Below are 19,893 nucleotides of genomic sequence, written 5' to 3'. Positions count from 1 at the left end.
TGGACATTAGATTAGGAAATTTGGCGCTTCGCATTGATACTTCAGTTCCTATTTTTTCTCAAAGGGAAACTATGCGGTCAGCATGAATGCAGACTATAAGCTAAATTAAATTTAGTCACTTTCTTTTATCACATGATAATTGGGATTGGTTTGATTTTTGTCTGTAGTACTGAGGAGCTCGTTAAGGATATGATCAACTACTAGTTTAAAAAATTATTGTCTCTGTTCAAAAAGGAGACAGTCAAACATTTGAACTACTAAAATAATTACTTGTTTATTTTCCCTGATTTCTGTAGATTCCCCGGTTCCTCAGTTTTACTTCTTAATATGGACATTTGCGTGAAAATAATGAATAAATTGTTCAAGGGACAAGTCCTCGCAACCAATTTCCCAGTTCAGGTCTTGCACTCAAGCCATTGCTTTACTCTGCTTTCGCAGATTTTTTATAGGTTAATCATTAAATTTAACTAATCTTTTTTAGTTAGATAAATTTTTCCAAAAATAATCCAGCGTCTGAGAAATATACTGTATTGTTGAAAAAGGGAGGAGCTTCTATACCCACCAAGACTGCAGTAGATATTTGCCCGGAATTATCGTACTTAAATTTTCAAAATTCGTTTTTTTATTTTTCCAAAAATTTGTCGTGGCCTAAAAAAAAATATCTTCGGAAATATTAACCTTCATCCGCAGAAACGTGCTAAAGCCACCCAGGTTTTTTTTTCTTTGGGGGGGGGGGGGCAAAATAGGTTGACCCAAAGAATTTAGAGGGAGGGGGCGCGAAATAGATTGATCCGATAAGCCTGCGGTAGGAGCGTTTAGTCAACGCAGAATTGAATTAACGAAGTAAATTACACTACTTTAGACTACACCTCGGGGGAGCGCGCGCCCCCTGGATCCGCCACCTCAACCATTCCTTCATTATAGTCCAAGAGATTATTCAGCCAGAAACCCAAATCAATCCAGAGGTAATTTCTCTAAAAAACATCTGAAAAATCTCCATCTAGTTTTCGGAGCGACCATATTTTCAAACTAGGTTCAATCGAAGTTACTACAGCTGGTCAGCTACCTCATCTTTGCTGAAACTTGGAGAATGTAGAACTAAGGCTTACAGCTCTGTAAAGAATAATCAAGAGGTCCAATGGGCGTATTTATAGGTAACAGAAGAGCTAGGCCCCCAGAAATTTGACCAATGAGCTCATTTTAACTCTTTTTACGCAGTTGCTTAGATTAGTGCATTTAAGCCGGGAGTACCACTAATAGCCAAGAGTGAAAAACATTGAGATAGTTCAGACCAAGGCCATTTTTTACTTACTATTGCTAAGAAGTACAAGAAAGAGAGGAACAAGATTAAAAACTTCGGAAAATTAAACTAAACGAAATTCAATTCGACTTTTTCTCAGACTTGCGGAACCATTTTGATTCGGCATTAAATTACCAGACATACCATTGAAAAACGTCTCTTTTCAAGCATTGCACTCACTTATGGGATAAGTATTATCAACGGGTTATAAATGGGCTACATTGCTAGGAATCCATAAGTCCAAATGCAGACAGGAGTTTTATTATAAAATTTACAAGAATAAAATTAAAGCATTCTCAGTCTTTTGTTTGACAAACCCTCCACTTGAAGTTGATCTTATAGGACCGAATTACTATTACAAGATGTAGGTTCAATAACTATAAAACAAGGGTGTCGGCTAGTAGCTAAAAACACTAGATTGAAGCTCGATGGAAATCTTCAGTTGAAACTGACACTTCAGCCACTGACAGTCATCTTCTTCCGGTTCTATTCTTTGCCAGCAGCATCGATTCAGGAACTTTGGTGTTCAATTAGCCAGCTCTAAGTGTTGAAAGTATTTGTTACCGTAATCAAGTTTCCTGTAGTTCTACATTTGGTCTGAATAAAAAATAAAATAAAATAAAAAAACAAAATTAATAACATTCGACAAGATAGCACTAGAATAGTAAAATCAGTTGGTAGTGCATGTTTGTGAAATCATCTCATAGTTTCATTCTATTGGGTTGATCATCATTAAAGTATTAATATATTAATCATGTGGATATTAAGGCAGACTCATTAACAACACTAATTCCAGAAATGTTTACTTTCTAAACAATTAGCATTTTATACGAAAAATCTTTAGTTTACTCAAGTTAAATTTCTCTCGTCTCTGAAAAAAGTTATAAGCAGAAAAAAAGACATTAATACAAGATACCTGCACAAAACAACAACTCGTCTTGGCTTTTCTCTGCATAAATCAGCATAAAAAAAGGCATCGAATGGTGTATTCACTTTAGTCCTAACTCAATAATATGATTTCGTAGTACTTTACCAGTCTATCTTAGTTTTCACAAGATTTTTGAAGACACTAAATTTCAGCTACGGGAGAGTATTTGTTAAAACGTACAGTTTTCTATACTACCTAGACTTTAAAAAAAACCTTGAATTCATAAATTGAACTAATAGAAAAAGCGTTTAGACTGTGCGAAGTCTTCAGATCAATTCCGTTCGGGTATAAGGTTCAACTTTTCTTTGACTCAAGTATAACATTACGAGAAAATCAACCTCTTTTATACCGAAAAACGACGGAAGCTTACAAGACGATAAAATGTTAACGTGTATCTGCTGAGGTGAGTGAAAGCCGAATAAAATAAATTTACACATAGCAATTTCAAAAACCCCCTTCCCCCAAACGATGCCCAAAAAGGGAATATGCATCCTGTAACTAGGAAAGTCTTGATCTGCTGTGTTACCTCATAAAACTAGAGATACGATTAGCTAACTTGATACCATTCTGCCTGAGCCTTCCACAGTTGATGAAGATATTTATCGCTAGTTCCCACTATATGTTCAAAGTAGCGAAAGAGGTAAAAGAGAACATGATTTCTTAAAGGCTTATTCGCTCTGGGATTGTAAAACTTTGCAATGCTTAAACAAATTATTCCTGATGCTTGATAGAAAAATAGACATAACTCGTGTTTAATATACAACTTCAGAAAAAAATACATATCTTAAGAACTTAAATCGTTACATTACATAAAAAAAATAATTATGAAAATTTTCTTTTGGTTTTAAGAGGAAAGTTTTCAAAATTTTTATGACATACATTATAACTAGGACAAAATTAATGCAAAACAAATAGGGTGTTTTCCTGGAACATATTTTGAAAAATGTCACAAGAACTTTCGTGACACTTAATTCCTGATAGGTTTAATTTAAAACCCGAACTGTTTAAGGTACTCTAAATGTGGCAGCATGTCTTTCGATTTTCTCGGCACTTTATCGTGTATAATAATTAATTTACCATTAATCGTTTATCAAGAATTAGCTCTTCTGAGAATCTTCACTTTAAATTGTGCCACCATTTAGATTTCTTCTTCCCTAGGGATCTGGTTAACCTTCTGACTTACTTGATAGCATCTCTTCTGGAAGAAAAAGAAAGAATTCAGAGGGTGGTATTCTCAATGTAAAATAACTTTAATTGAAATTTATTCAGTTAGGACCAATCAACAGGGTTTATCAGCCTGGGGCGGTAAAAAATTCATCATACATTTAGCATCCTGCTCGGACACTGATCGTGCGAGCTCAGCAGCGGTCGTTCATAAGTAGTAAGATTCCGTAGCCTTTGTCTAACAATATTCGAATAATCTTGTCAATTATTTTCGTTTCTACCTAACTTGTGATGAAAGAGCATTGACAGATTACCTCTCTGAGTCAAAGCTGGCCTAGCTTTTTCAAAATTGTTTTCTTCTGTTGATGATACCGGTGTATGGAATATCTTCCACCCTAGAGCAACGTTAAGGTAGATAGGTATACAATAGAAATGTTTTATAGTCGCTTCTGTGAGACATTTGAAGGGAATTGGAGACCAAAATATTATTCGAATTTATGACTGACCGACCACAGGAATTACAGGCAATTGGACAACTGAGGATTGTTCATTTTTGTAGTTTTGCCTACTGGGAAAGACTTAAGAATAATTTGTTGAATTATTCGTTAGCAATGGCCCTAATTAACTGCTTCTTATCCCAAACCCTGTCGAATAATTAAAAATTTATTATTTTAGAACAAAACTTTTCAGACTGTTCTCAGATGGGAGCATTTGGCACGCGAAAAAAAATATCATGTTAGCTACTTATTAAATTCCTATTAAAAGCACAATATACATTGTTTTATCATCGAACTTGGCTTTTTATAAATCTAATAAGATAAATAGAAAAAATAAAAAGGAGTATCCAAGAAATACTTGCTGTAATGTGACTGCTGTAATAAATTTTATATAAATAATAATAAATACATAAAGCAAATTATTAAGTTGTAATGTCTACTGTGAACCTAAATATTTTGTTAAGGCCAATAAAAAAATACAGGCATAAAAATCATAGAAAAATTACCTCGAAAAGGACATAATATGCATCTACGGCTCTCTTGAATCTAGTGACAAGATACCTGAAAAAATAAAAACACTTGACAAACTCAGACACAGTTTGAGCTCAAACCCATCATAAGTCGGCAGATCAGTTTCATTTCTAATCATTAAGCGTCAGAGACTTGGGTATAAAAAATATCATCATCTAACGTCAACGTGAATAACTAAGAACTTGGCACCAAATTCAATCGATTTTAAATCAATTTTTTTCCTATGAAATCAGCAGAAGGAATGTAATGTTTTTAATATTTAGGTAATATTTCATTAGAGATACAAAGTAGAACGTACTTAAACAGGCACTGAACTATTCTGGAGCGACATTAAGAAGTCGTCAAGATGTAGTTACTTTTAATGAACTTTCTACATAATACTAGGATTAGGCTTTGGAAGTATCTAAAATTATAACTTCAAAAAATTTTTAAATCACAACCAAAGAAAATAACTTCCTTGGAACTACAGCTTGCATTTCCAATGTTTTAAGAGCTTCACTCAAAGCGATTGTTTTTAAATCACGGTCCATACTTTCTAAAAGAAATATTGACGATGATTAACCTACATTCACGATTTCCTTTTTCTGATCAGAGCTTGATAGCATAGCATTATTTAAACAGAAAACACATTCACAAAAAATTCCTTCTCGTTTTTTCAATTTACCCAAAGCCTGGCAATTACTGTCGTATTTTGTAATTTCTTAATAAGCATGGTAAAAAACCTTTTGAAAAAAAGTAATTATTAGCAGACGAAGATTGCTTTCGATTAAGGTTAATAACAATTGGTTATGCCAGCTATTTTGCTAGTTATTATTATAAACATTAGTTGGTTTCCGATTGACCCGAAACTTACAGCTACATATTTGCTACTTCGTCCCTTTAAGTAAAGGCCTTTGTATGGTCAGGTTTCTTGCTACATCGTAACCGCATTTGCAAAGTAATAAAAAGTCTTTAATTGAGACTTGACAACAGTCTTGTTTCTATGGAAGCTATACTTGATTAAAATGTTTTAGCTAAAGGCTTGAGGCTCTATAGTCTTGACAAATGAAAAAAGGAACCAATAGTATATGAGCCAATTAAGATTTACAATAAAGTTGGTTTATAATTAAGTATAATAAACTTATAAATAAGTTCATAATAAACTTACCAAAAATCAGTAATACTGCAATGACTCGCAAACTAACCATATTTGAATACCTGAAAGGAAAAATTCATTAAAACCAACTTCTCTAAGGCCAAATTAACATTAAAATCAATCAACATTGAATCAGATTAACTTATCACCATAAGGTTCAGAGACTCTAGTTCGTTTAAGTGGATATTTCATCATTTCAATTAATAAACGAACAGTTTTTTAGGTCGGTATTCACACTAGTAAACTTACGATTAAAGCAGTCTTGTATCTGGCGTTATTTCCGTGAACAATTAAATTACACACAGAGACGTTGATTTTGAATTAGTTATCGAGTATTTTGCAGTAGGTGGCATAGGTTGCATCCAGACAGACAGCCAGGACAGATAGTTCAAGTATTTGAGAGGCAAATGTTTAAATGGCTGGGATACGGGTAAATGGCAGGAGTAGGCATGATAAAATCTTAAATTTAGTGAGAAGACATTAATCCGTTTGGCAATCATAGCCTCTGAGATGCAAAAATAAATAGAAGAGTGGCAACCATAGACATAACTCTCCCTAGTGAAGAAACTACATTCCATGAAGCATAAGACTAACAATTAAATCAGCATTCCAACTCTTAATGCATACATTTTTTATAATTAGATTTGCCCAAATATTAGAAATCACACGGTTAAACACAATAAATAAATTAAACACAAGGAATATCGAAATTAAGTGATAAATAACTGCCCAAATCGTATCAGCGACCAAATTAGCGAAAAGGAAAGATTCAACTTCTTATGAGGAAATAAAATCATCAGCAATAACTTACCTCTTGTTTGCAAGAGGGGATAACGCTTATGCTAATTGTAGTTCTGGTTATCACTTTCAACAGCACATTTACTCGAACCCTAAAATAAATTGAACCAATCATAGTTTTGCCACCATCTTAGCCAATGATCTAAAACTAAATATGACTACGCCTCAGAAGAAAAGCAGCAGAAGATTTTGTTACATAATTTTTCAAACGGTAACTCCTGTTATAATCATAGGCGGTCAAGATAAGACTTCTTCATAAATAACTATATTAGCCAAGCAAAGGCAAGCTAGGAATAATTCCCCTTACAACATTCTTTCGTGCTATTGCCAGGATTACGTAAAAGCGTAATCTCTTAATATAAGTTTCAAAAACCCATTTCCCCTAAGCACAATATTTGCTGAATTGTATTGAAAAATTAGGCATATTTTCATATCTGCGAAAAAAAGATCCCTATAATCCTGGATGGAATACAAAAGTAAATTGAATAAACTATTTAATTGCTAAGAAAGAATCGAGATATGGATTTATAATTCGACATCTTGATCATTCCACAGAATTCCTCATTACATTGAAATTATAATTGTGATACAATTGATACGTTTAAAGTATGTCACAAACTCCAAGAGATTAAGAAATGATTATGAAAAAAGAAATAACTAGGGGTACAGTTTTTGAATCAATCTTTTACAAAAATGCAAAATATTTGAGAAAATAGGATTTTAAAACCTTAGTATGTTTATAGATTAGCAGAGGTTTATGCACTGCCATAGGTCTGTACTCTAACAGACACTATATAGGACCATTTAGAATTCTAATTATTTAGCATTCAATAAAAACGGTAGAACTGAACAACAAGCAATTTCGCTGTATAACAACAGATTCACTTCCTCCAATATTTTTTTTCAATATTAAAAAAAAGTTCATTAACCTTGGTAAACAGTGAATAAAAACCCTAACAACAGCAGTGAAAAAAAAAGCTTATAGAAAAATCAACAGGCTATAGTTTTAACTATTTAAAGAAAACCCTACATACGATACAACAGCAGCGCAAAACAAAAAATACTCCCGTTAAGCAAATGGAATTTTGAATACATACATTAAAAGATAAAAATTTAACGCAAAAGAGGATCCTTCCGTTAAGACAGAAATTGGTCAGTGTCGAAAAGAAGTTTTTAAACAGAAAGACGCCATATTTTTAACCTAAAATTATTTCATTCAGGCATCTGATAATACAAAGAACTGCCTGGAGGTTATTTTCATTAAACTGATTTCAAATTTCTAGCTTATGATGTCGTGTACGTTTCCGATTAATCAATCCAAACTATCAGATATTATTACACTGTCCATTGTACTTGAGGAACAAAAAATTATTTCAATAGAAAATAAGAACTTGATATGTAATGAGCATCCATAAGTCTATACGCAAGTAACGAAAATGAGATCAAATGGCAAAGTACTTACAAATGTGCTCTGGACATCCGTGATCAAAAAAGCGAATCCAACTTAGATGACCAAGTCTTAAATAAAAAAATACACTGTCGATGCTCTGTTTGATGATCCTCGCACTAAAAAAAAAGAACTAGACAATTAGCTCAATCAAAAGTGGTATTCTTAAAACAGAATAGCATCAAAATCAGAAATTGGATCAAACAAATAATCAGAAATCAGCACTCTAGCCTGTTAATTTATCATCATTCAGTAAAGACAGGAGTAGATCTATAATTATTTTTTGTATGAAAATTTAACCTGTATTGTGCTACTGCATGGAAATTTTGTGAAATTAGTTATGTTTAAAAAAGAGTTAACGAAAATAAGAAAGATCCTTTACGGGAAAATAGCTTGTAGAGGACAGAATATTTGGAATTATTCTCCAGATCGAGCTGGCATTCACTAAGACAGTATTACGATATAACGGACTTCTCCATAGCGAATTACCTATGCTTGCGAAAAAAAAAATTGTATTCAATTGGTGCCAACGAGTCTCCGAGTTTTTTCAATCAATGAGTAACCAAGTATAAATTTCAATGATGTCTTCCCTTAAAACAGATATATTTGCTAATTCCTGGTAAAACAAAGAAGCGAATACTTAGCAAAATCACATTACCGTAGTTAATCGAAGCAAACACCAATCTTTATTGCCGATTCATACCAGGACACCCATCCCCAAAACTTCATATTTTTCATGATCTTGGTTGATTATGAAAATATTCCTACTTTTTATACTTAGGCAATATGCAGCAAAAAGAATCATGAACATGCCAAAAATTTAATACGAATGAACTTCATGGATAACAGCTAGATTGTAGCAGAGGTTGTGAAGATTTGTGTTCAATGTTACTCGTAAATAGTGACTTTTCGCTACTTAAAGGAAAGAAGTTCCTTTAAATTCCACGATGAATGCAAGTTAGTTTACACTTACAAAACGATGTTCTTCCGTAGTATGCCCTGCCTTCTATACTTAAACTTCTTATTATTCAGCACTAAATTGAACAAATTTAAAATTTTCATTTTGAAGAAGAACATATAATCGAACTTGTATTAAATAGTGAATTGACGAGAGAAACATACCCTTTAATAAACTTACCCACTCTTCGGGACGTGTGAATTCCTCTCACGACATCTGTAAATATCTTCTATTCACCAGTCTGAAATAGAAGTTGAATTTAGTTTTTTGACCCAGCAAGTAATTGAGAACAAACTAACAAAAAAAAGGTTCAGATTAAAATACTGTTACATAATTTTTCAAAATGGTAAACTCCAAAATTTATCATCACAAGAAAATTGACCAGTTGCGATTAACTATATAATCGCTGTAATACTAAGGATAACAAAAGAAAACTCGGTTGATTTTTGAATTAAAATCAAGTTGCCATCAAACCATTGGTCAACTTGAGACAAAACATGTAGTCTGAGTGAGCCTGGCATAAGCCTTTTTTTATGATTTGTATAAAAATTATTGTCCTAGAGTAGAACTAAGGTAGATACCCATAGAACTAGCGGATGACCGAGATTTTAGGTTTGGCTCATGACGGACAATGTCGACTAGACTTGAACGCAAAAGTGACTTACTGTGAATATTCTTAAGTATTTCAACCCGCAATTGCTATAAATAGAAGTATTAAAATTAAAAGTGTAATTTTAATAGGCATTAAAATTAAATGTGGTTTAAAATAGGTTGACAAATCTACAGAAAAAAAAGAAATGAGCACTTAAAGGTTACATATACAATTCCTCATTTTGTTTGCTCATCACTAGAGGCACTTCATATGGAAGGGGTCGTCGTAGAAACTTCAAAGGGGGCTCATTCGATTGGAAATCGAGAGTTCTAGTGCCCTTTTTAATAGTCGAACAAGCCGAAGTCGAAAAAGAAGTATCACAAACAAGCCCCAAATATTCCAAATAATTTTGAAGAACTTACTCAATAAAAACGAACTTCGGTTCAATTTTTCTATTGGTTTTGTCCTCCATTTGTTATAAGGTTCTGAAAGGGGTGAAAGAACATCAATAAATTATATAATGAACACGTTTTTGTAGCTAATTAAATAAGAAAATCAGCAAAGTATTATAATCAAATCAAAATCATAAACACAGACCAAAATGAGAATCATCACTTAAATAAACGAATACTCACACCCCTCCCCCCCGTGAGATTTGTACAAACTACCCTCTTCCCAGAAAACGATTTTCAACCTGTTACACTCATTAACGGACAGATAGCTAATTAACGGTCAAGCAGCTCCACCCTCCCTCTAAGAAAATTTCAGGGTCAATGCAAAAGAAGTGAAAAATTTTAATAAGTCTGCTAAAAAGCGGATGTATTTTAAATTAATTCATAACTTTCTACAAAATACCAAAAATGAGCAAAAATAGTCAAATAATATTCCAAGTATAAGACATCACTCATAAGAGGGGCAGGCGGTAAAGTGCCTAGGTAGAACATGGCCTAAAATACATTGAGAACCACTTGTCTAATCTGAGGAATATGGAGTTGACATCCCTAAAAACATAATTACTAGAACTTCAAGCAGAACAAAATGGTTCTCAAAATTTTGATCTTTTTGGAGAGTTGGCGTTGGGTGTACGTGCACATCGCTCTACTTAGACAGCGCTATCGCGCAGCCCATAATGTTAGCTGCGCTTTAGAACTGCTAAGGACATAAATAACTTCTTATTCAAGTGCATTTAATGAGAAAAAAGCTACAAAATAGTATTGCAATGACGCTATACAGTGTAAACGGTGTTGTATTCACACTATTTTTCATCAATATTAAATGTCTATACTAGACGACCCACACGATTACGGCCGTCTAAGCTACCTTAAAAGCATATCTAGCTTGAATAATTAAATTCATTACGAAGGGGCAGAAGAGTTTAAAAAATGCTTAGGTGGGGATTGGCCTAAATTCAGATGTGAATCACTAGCCTAAAGCCAATAAAAACTTGTTTGTTGGCTAACTTATTGAGAAAGTTTTAAATTGAGCTTAGGAATGGAATACAAGCTAGGTCAAACGATTTCAACTTATTTTCAGAAGATAAATATTTTGTTAAGGTCCTCAGTATAAAAGTTATTCAATCCTAGATGTTTGCCTCAAATTTTTTGGTATCCCATGAAGGCCGACAGATATATTTTGGGAAATACTAAACATATATTACTAATCAATTTAATAGTAAATCTCAAATATAGCTGTTATATTACCTTTTGATGCCAATCCTTGGTGACGAGTCTTCATGATTTCTTTGGTGGCAAGTCTTTCGTAATGGATAGAATCTGAGAAACATCAAAAACCAAGTAACAATTCAAACTATAAGAGAAAAGGCTAATTCAGTCAAAGCTCGCAACATATTTCCCTACCTCTTCATTATTTCTGTTTTATCAGAAGGAAAGCAGCAGAAAGAGTATATTTCATTTCTTTCAAACGGTAACTCCTTGTTTTCATCATTGTTATTTTTAAGGATCGAATCATGTACATAACATCAAACTCTGAAAAGAAATCTAAGAGCACAAATCCTTCTATTATAGCTATAAGGACGGGAAAAGTCGCCCAAAAACAATCGAGTGGTCTTTTTTTAGATCGGAAGTTTTTAAGTTTGAAATCAGTTATAAAAGCAAAATTTATTGAAGATTTTAAAAATCTGAACTAACAATTGGGACATATTCAATATAGGAGATATTAGAATCAATTCAACGTACAGAACCCTCGATCACGGTTATTGCCACTACCATAAAAGCCTTGATTCAGGTGTATAATGAAGTCTTTACAGAATTAACTAGGGAATTTTTTTTTCTTTGTGTTAGTTACGATCTATTCGTACATGACGATTTACCTTATAATTGAAATCCGAATACCGTAAAAAATTTCAAGCGATTTAATAAACATAAAAAAATTGATATAAATAAAAACATGTCTTTTAGACAAAGTATACAATAGATGCCTCTAACGAGCAAATATGGTTGTTTAAAGAAGAAATTTTCAATATGAAGACTAAAAGCTGAACTGTTCAAGCAACTAAAAATTATTGGCTTAGAAATAAAAAAAGTAGAAACAAAATACAATGGACTACTTAATAATAAATGAACCTTTAAAACAAATTTGTATTACAATTTAAAATTTGTACCATCTAGATTAAAATAGATTTTATACAAGGTCTAATAAATTATGAAACTCGAAAGAATCAAATAATGTGTCAGAAGTCAATAATATAAAGTTTTAGATTAGAAAGTATAAACTGGAATTAATTTTAATAAAACTTACTTGCCATCTATTCTGTAATAAGTAACTTGCATCATTTTGACAATCTTGGCAACTGCAAGTGAAAAGTGAAATTGAAAAATAACGTTAAGGTACATGAAAAGTTTCAGAAACACTAAACACGTCAGAAAGACTAATCCAAATATAAACATAGTAAGATTCATATAGGGGCGAAATTTCACATCATAAAGATAAATAAACACAGCTAAATCATAGAACAAAAACAAATGTATATATATTCATAGCCTTCGAATAAAGAATATGGTCAGAAAATGCAAAACCCCAATGAAAATAATTAAAGAGAAGTATTTTGTAAATGTTTCCCTTTATTTATCATTCGATCTTTTGTTATATTACCTAGTCTTGATTTAACCCTTAAAAACTCTAATTCTAATTTCTCTCGTTCTTGTATTTGATTGATCTGATTTTAATAATGGACATATTTAATCCAACTAACAATTCTTGCTATTCTCGGTAACCATAAGACATACCTGCAATCAAATGTTAAATGATTTGCCATGAGCGATACTTTGGCAAAAAAAAAACGCCAATTCGATAGAGTAAAGTAGGCATCATCTAATTAGCTCTAAAGAACCAAGATTCGAAAACAAAAAAGATCTGGATAGAAATTATTCTTTTGTTTGTAGAAGGTTTTGTTTAGGAGGCATAAGGAGAGGAAAGGAGTTTGTATTTACCATAGATTAAGCATATAAATTTTTACATGGAAAATCGAAAAATCGTAAAAATTCGAAACTAATGGGATGGAGCCGGGACCCAAATAAATCTACGTAAATATTTGATTTTAGTTAACTTTTTACTTTTATATATATTCAACTTTTGATTCAAACGATAGGCTGCGTCATTTTCTATTTATAGTCATACACAAAGGATGTTTAAGCAGTTGAGAACAGGAATCTTACCTAGAAGTCATGGTCAAATGTCAACGTTTTTGTCCATCTTCATATCAAATTTTCTTGGTAAGTCAATGTATCTGGACAGGTGTATAAATTCACGTCATTAAGACAAAAGTACTTGATGAAACCTGAAAAACAAAAATAAAAATAATTTATATTGAAAAAATGACAGCATAAACATGTTTAATTAAATGAACTAAAATCAGAAGACGAACGCAGTCAAAATATCAGCATCGAGCTAAGACAAAGACAAATCATCATAGCAAAAATGAAAAAGAACCATGCACCTATGAAGCTTGTTGTTCAATTTGTGCATCGTTTGGGTAACTTAGCTACTCTTGTCAAACTAGATCAACCAGCCTGCGGTCTATTTTCAAATCAGTTAAACCCCAGACCGAATACAGCACTTTGGAGGAAAGAATTTCCAGAAGAGGGATGTCATGAGAGGAACAGAGGGAGCTAAGTTCATAGACGACCGCGCCACCTAAAATGCACAATTTTTGGGGATGTGGATAATGAAAATCGACCTCTCAAAACAATATTAAATCAAAGTTACAGTCTGCATCTAGGGTTAAAACAAGGCTTCAAGCTTTTTTATGTTTAAATTTAATTGGCATGCTATGAGAAATTTCCAAAACACGGAAAACTATCGACATTTGTATCCGTTTACAAGACTAAGATTAAACTGGTAGACTAATCCTAATTGGTCAATATTGGAATATATTCCCTTTAACGTTATCAACGAAGAGTCAATGAAATTAAAATGATATCTGAAATTTTAACCTAAATTTACAATAAATTAAACTAGACTATTATTGAACATTCTTAGAAATAAAATAATGCGAATATAATGAATATGACAAATTACGGAAATGAAAATTTTCACAAAAAAAGAAAAACTAATTTAATCATTTATTAGCTAAACCATAATGAATAAATAACATTAACATTGTACATCCCATCAAATCTAGTTAAACTAATCGCAATACATTTTATTCATTGTCGAATTAATTATATATGAACTAGTTGTGGCAGACCATTGACAGGGAGGGGGGAATGTTGAAGAGGATTAAGCTATCTTTGAAGGGGGGGGAGGGCTTCAGCAGAAAAATGTTCCGAAAAAATCTGAACTGTATGCCGCCTCCCTCAACACAACGCAGAAGACTAGCCTAACATTTTGTAATCATTATTAATTAACATTTAAAAATTGAACAAACAAAATAACAAAATGACATACCTGTATGTTACTACTTCAAATATTTCACCTTGGTGGCATTACTTCTACTACTTCCTTTATGACTACAGATGACATAAAACGCTCAAAACATATCGAAGGCAACTGCTAAGAGAAACCCTACATTAGAGTAGTTCAAAAATACAAACTTTAAAGTTAAAAATGTACCTATCAATCAGAGAATAAACAATTTAACAGCATTAGTATCAGTTGACCTATGCAAACATCATCTTGGACCAACCAGAAAAAATGTAGTTTTAATTCAAGAGCGCGTCATATTTTAGTAAATGATTTTATTGAACCAACTTTTGTTCCTTAGTCAGATTCTCTTCAGCTATGATCTGATGTACCAAAAATTTCATAAGCAATCGCTTTATTTACTATTATTCTCGAAGAGAATTACAAAAATTCTCCAAGAGAATTACTAAAATTCTCCAAGAGAATTACTAAAATTCTCCAAGATAGTTTTCCCCTGCCTTTTATAACATTAAAAACAAAAGAAAAAAAAAATGAAAAATAAAAATGGATGAAGAAAAAAGGAGATTGTGATATTCTACCTATATACCAAACTAGGTAAAAATGTAAGGTATAGAATATCTTATGTGGCGTTTCTTGATTTAATTTTTTTAATTTTTTTTCATGCTTCAGAAAGACCCACACAAAATATAACTTGTTATAGCTACAAAGTAAACACTAAAATATCTATAAGTACGTTCTTATGGATATGACTTTTCATGACAGAAACGGTTCTTAATCATATTTTTTGTCGCAAAAAGGCTATAAGGCTCTTTGAACTGAAAGTTGCCAATCACTAATTTAAATAATCGCTTTCCACACGGTAGTTGAGATTAGCAAATGTTAGTTCCATGTTTTTAAGTATTTATATCTGAATTGATTAAGGAAAGTCATTCACATCTAGACTCGATCTTACCCTATTTGAAACAAAAAGCGGTTTCTTTGGTTAGAATGACACACGCCAATTTATTTTAATCTCATTTTGTGATAACTTTTTATGTCAATGAGTGAAATATCAACACTTGTCCCAACCTCTCAACAGAGGCGAATCTCCAGCATTTTTATTAGGATGCAAGAGGGGTCCATATCTGAATAGTCAAAAAGCATGGGACATATATTTTTTCTCCACATTAGGGGGGGGGGGCAACTTCCTCCCTTGCCAACCCCAAACGACACCCCTGCTCCAAGAGTTAGGATGGAATCATAAAATAGTAGGCAAAAGAATAAGTACAGTTTTAGTCTCCAACAACTATGACCAACAATGTCGGCTCAAACAAAATTTTGCTTGACCTTTTTTTCACTTTAAACAAATAAAGAATGTGTTAAAAACTAATTTGCTAATAAGGGACAAACTTTGAATTGATACGTTTAAATTGTACAACCGATAATTATATAGGTATTACTGGCTAGTGAGTTTGTACATGAAATTCAAAGAAAAGGAAAAAAAGAAGCCAAACTTACGGGATTGACTGAACTCATGTTGCTAAGATCCCATCATCTGTCGATCTAAAAAAGAGGAAGTGTAAACTAATTAAACTCTTGGAAACCTATTAATTAAACAGAAGATTTAGCTGGAACTATTTATCAGCTCAGTCAAATAAGGTGGTAAGGTTGTCGTCATAATATTTCAAGAGTAGCAAATACCAAGCAACATCATAGCTTCATTAAGTAGAGAACATGTTATAGATCGACTCAAAACTTTAAAAAACATTTTTGAAGTTTGATAATAAATATTGCAAAACTCCCGAATCTGTCTAGATTAAAATTTGAACACGTACATAATTTCTATTACAACAAAAATTCGTAGTTTTGAACTACTTCAATAATGCAGAGTCATTTTGGGGTTGTGCTTCCAAATTTCCATTCTCTTATGCCTCTAGAATGAATCCAGTTTTAACATTCAATTCAAAATGAACTATCAGAATAATAAAAACTAAAAAACTAAGAATTTCGCTGCTTAGTATCGCAGTATAGATAAAAGGCAGTAAACAGGAATAGTAGCCATAATTTAGACCCTTTTACTGTGTTCAACAACTGAAAACCTAGGGCATATACACCACGACTAGTTTCTCTACATATTAAACATAAAACGAGGGGACATGTTACATTTGGATTGGATTTCACAGTTGGCCAGGAATATTCTTCAACTAAATTAACAAACATATTTAGCTTCTTTCATGAAAATATGTCTGCCTCTCTTGTTTTACTTTAGTCATTTGTTCCAACAACTAATTCTTGTACCCCATCCATAGTTTTACAAAAACCAGACGCCATAAAAAAGAATATAAATTTATTGAAGCTGCGACGGCTTCAAAACACCAATATTGTCAAAATAGACAGACCAAACAACCAAGAGAGAAACAACAGATTATTTATAAGAATTTTCTACTCAAATAAAGTTAGTTCTTTTTACAGGCTGTTTTTAATTAATTAAAATTTTTAAGAGATTTAAAACCAGTTTAAACGTTTCAGATTTAATATCAATTTTAAAACTTCCGTTGATTTAGCACCTCAACCAATCAACTGATTAATTTCAACATTGTTATAATACTGATTATCTCTTAACTTTTGAAACCAAATACAAAGCAACTGAAAGTTTGAAAACTACACAAACTTACTTATTCCAACCAGACGTCCAGCTACAGAAACGGCACCTTTTGATACCAAGAATTATCCATTTTTTATGAGAGTTGCATCACCTTCAAAAATCTGAACGAGATTTGTCAAATACAGGCGACGTTTCGATACTAAAGGATGTTCAAACCTGGAATATAAGTGCACACCAAATCAGCATTTAAGAAGAAAAATATAATACGAATTCAAAGTTTGGTGAAAGCTTAATTTTCATGGGTTTATCAAGATATAGCATAATATTTTAATCATTTCAAAGTACAAATAGACTTCTAAAGGAAGAATGAGACTACCAGACGTCATTAATTTCCAAGGTTTTACCTATAGTTTTACGATCCATAAATTTTACAAGTTTTACCTGCTGGAACTATGACGGATCAGGCGGCCAGAAATATTCCTTAGTTAAAATTGATACATTTACTTCACTAGTTAACATGTTTCAGAGAAAAAAAAATTCAGCCCCTCTGGTTCAATTCTGTCATTGGTGCAAACAACTAACACCTAGGAAGGTACAAAAAAACTAATAAGGGGGAAAATTCCTGTCTATGTATGCGGGCGATTCTATGGAAGATAAAAGCAAACCACATACTTTTTCTGTACTTATGTCTAAATGACTGTTTAACTTAACTGATAGCAAGTAAGCCCTATTATTCATTTAACACTTTTTATCTTTCATAAGCTTTTTTATGATCGACTCCATTACCACTTCAATCCAAAGATCCGTAAAATGATAAGCCCTTTCGTTTTGTGCACAACGATATTATAAAATTTCGTTGGTTGGAGCAACCAAAATAACCATAATACTTAGCTTTAAGTTGAACGTTCCTTTACAACATTACACAACTAAATACAATAAAATTTGACACCTTGTCTGATCAATAACATAAAAACCCACTGAGAATTTGAATTAAATACCTTTGGATATACGTTAGAAGAATCACATTGGGTTTGACATTAAAGGTGAAGTAGTTCAGCAAAGTCAATCACACCTGATGCAACACCTGAAATAAAGAAGTTTCCATAAGAATTAATAGGAAAAGAAAAAATTTGTTAGCCCAGAGTTGATGAAATATCAGAGTGAGCTGAGTATTCTTCGTCACTAAACGTCAGTAGCAGAATTGGATAACATCATCTTTGTTGGACAAGAAAACCTTATCATGAATCTGGTAATATAAACAAATGAGCGCAAGTGATAGTGATTTATTCATTGTAGCAATTCAAATTCGTTTTAGTATGGCTAGATAAAGTGTAAACCCTGTTTATTCCTCAAACAGAACTGTCAAACTAGAAGCAAGCTCTTTAGCAGCAGTAACCAATCGAATAAATTTCGACTTTGCCCTTTGCAACTCAAATCATTCATAGAAATTTACAAGCGTCAATTTATTTTAATGGTCATCATTTGAAAATAAAAATTGTAATTACATTCCTGTAGCTCAATATTCTCGATAAATAAAATCTGATGACGGGAAAATATAACAGAACTTGGGCCACAAGTAATCGGATGGATAGAATTGGAGAATGGCCGTTTTAACTATCATTTTATAACCTTAGAGCATAAACAAACTCCAATCAACCTCAACTCCAAATGCCAAAAAATTTCAGATTAATACCCAGAAACGATCTTGCGATATTGAAAATACGCAGTTTTGAACACCTAAATGTACGCTGTCTTTTGGTTCAGTTCACTGTACTCAACATACCCTGAAAGTTCCAACATAATACAAGGCACCCAGAAAAAAAATGATACATTGAAGACAATAGTTTCAAATTGTCAAAGTACACAGACCAAACAACTATGAGTGGAACCACTGAGACTATTCATAAAAAAATTTTATTCAATAAACGCGACATTTCGTTAGAAAAAGGATTTTCAAACCTGGAATATAAGTGTAAAATAAATCAAACTTTAATACGAAATTTTCAAAATATCAGTTTCAAGTTTGAAGATCATTGGCATTGTGGAGAAAGCATAATTTTCATTGATTTATCAAGATAAAGCATTATGTTTTAATCATTTCGAAGCACAGATAGACTTCAAATAGGGAAGAATGAGAAACGAAATAAACCTTTCGATCACACTCGTAAGATATTTTTTTTCCAAAAATTCCTATCACAAGCCCAGAAGAAATCGAATTCGCGTTTCTGAGTCATAAAAACCAAATTAAAGCAAAGGAAACTTCAAAGGGCACAAACAACTTAAAAACTGGCAAACAATGCCACAAACATTATCAGAAAGAAAAACCATACGATAGTCAAAAATATTAAGGAAAAATAATTTCCGAGGTCAAGTCCAATGTAGTTTTGCGATTCATAAATTTTCAAAGTTCAAACTCCTGGAACTATGTATAGAAAAGGAGCAGGATTTTCAAAGGAAGCTATCCTAAAACCGCAGTGGACACAAGGTATGATGATCATCCAAAAGGATTTTATCAAACAGTAAGAAAAATAGAAAAATGAGAAGTCGAAATGAAAAGATAATAATTTAATTTATACAATTGAAAAATTTGAGAGACTGCTGGCATTTTATTTTACAGTACAAAGAAATAATGGAACTTACATCGAATTGACCATTCAACTGTCTGCTCATGATAATATTATCAGCTCCATCCAACCATCAGGATGCACATGCGATATCGACATTAACTGTTACGAGACAATATTGCGACTTCAGTGGATTCCATCTAAAACAAAACATTTATTCAAATAGTACCATAAGAAGAACTTACCAGCATTTTGAAGAAAAACAATTAATCAGAAACAGGCGTCAACAATAATTATTCTGAAGAGGTGTCAGAAAAAAACATTAATTTCATCACTGCAATCCAGTAGAACTTTCCAACCAAAAATTGACAGAACACAAACCCAAACCCCCAACTCATGAGCCATTTCTTAAAAGCAGATGCATTTTATGCTAGCACAAAAATAAACTTATGTTTGGAATTAAAATCGCTATGTATATTTACTGAAATTTTTATTTCAGTAACAAGGTCCACGT

The 19,893-nt window shown here is 32.4% G+C and overlaps 1 long non-coding RNA gene across 7 annotated transcripts in view; it reads right to left on the bottom strand.

Moving 5' to 3' along the window:
- Positions 1-1,539: 1,539 nt before the first annotated feature.
- LOC148945283 (uncharacterized) overlaps positions 1,540-19,893 on the bottom strand; it is a 30,463-nt gene continuing 12,109 nt past the window's right edge. For 3 of the 7 annotated variants that reach the window (XR_016142759.1, XR_016142761.1, XR_016142760.1), the window contains exons 4-19: positions 19,456-19,579; positions 17,814-17,899; positions 16,886-17,031; positions 15,729-15,773; positions 14,256-14,357; positions 13,025-13,146; positions 12,108-12,159; positions 11,051-11,156; positions 9,773-9,835; positions 8,939-8,999; positions 7,816-7,919; positions 6,367-6,445; positions 5,568-5,617; positions 4,396-4,450; positions 3,306-3,426; positions 1,540-1,897 (exon numbers count right to left, since the gene is read on the bottom strand). This is a non-coding gene — a long non-coding RNA (uncharacterized LOC148945283). Of the gene's footprint in view, positions 1,898-3,305; positions 3,427-4,395; positions 4,451-5,567; positions 5,618-6,366; positions 6,446-7,815; positions 7,920-8,922; positions 9,000-9,772; positions 9,836-11,050; positions 11,157-12,107; positions 12,160-13,024; positions 13,147-14,255; positions 14,361-15,728; positions 15,774-16,885; positions 17,032-17,813; positions 17,900-19,455; positions 19,580-19,893 lie in introns of all 7 variants that reach the window. The other 4 variants (XR_016142762.1, XR_016142763.1, XR_016142764.1 and 1 more) reach the window with 4 other exon arrangements.

This window comes from Artemia sp. Qi Xiang Cuo, chromosome 13, assembly GCF_049724085.1.
Source record: "Artemia sp. Qi Xiang Cuo chromosome 13, ASM4972408v1, whole genome shotgun sequence".
NCBI classification, from domain to species: Eukaryota; Metazoa; Arthropoda; class Branchiopoda; order Anostraca; family Artemiidae; genus Artemia; species Artemia sp. Qi Xiang Cuo.
The sequence above is the reverse complement of the archived record's forward strand: the minus strand, read 5'-3'. Positions and strand labels throughout refer to the sequence as shown.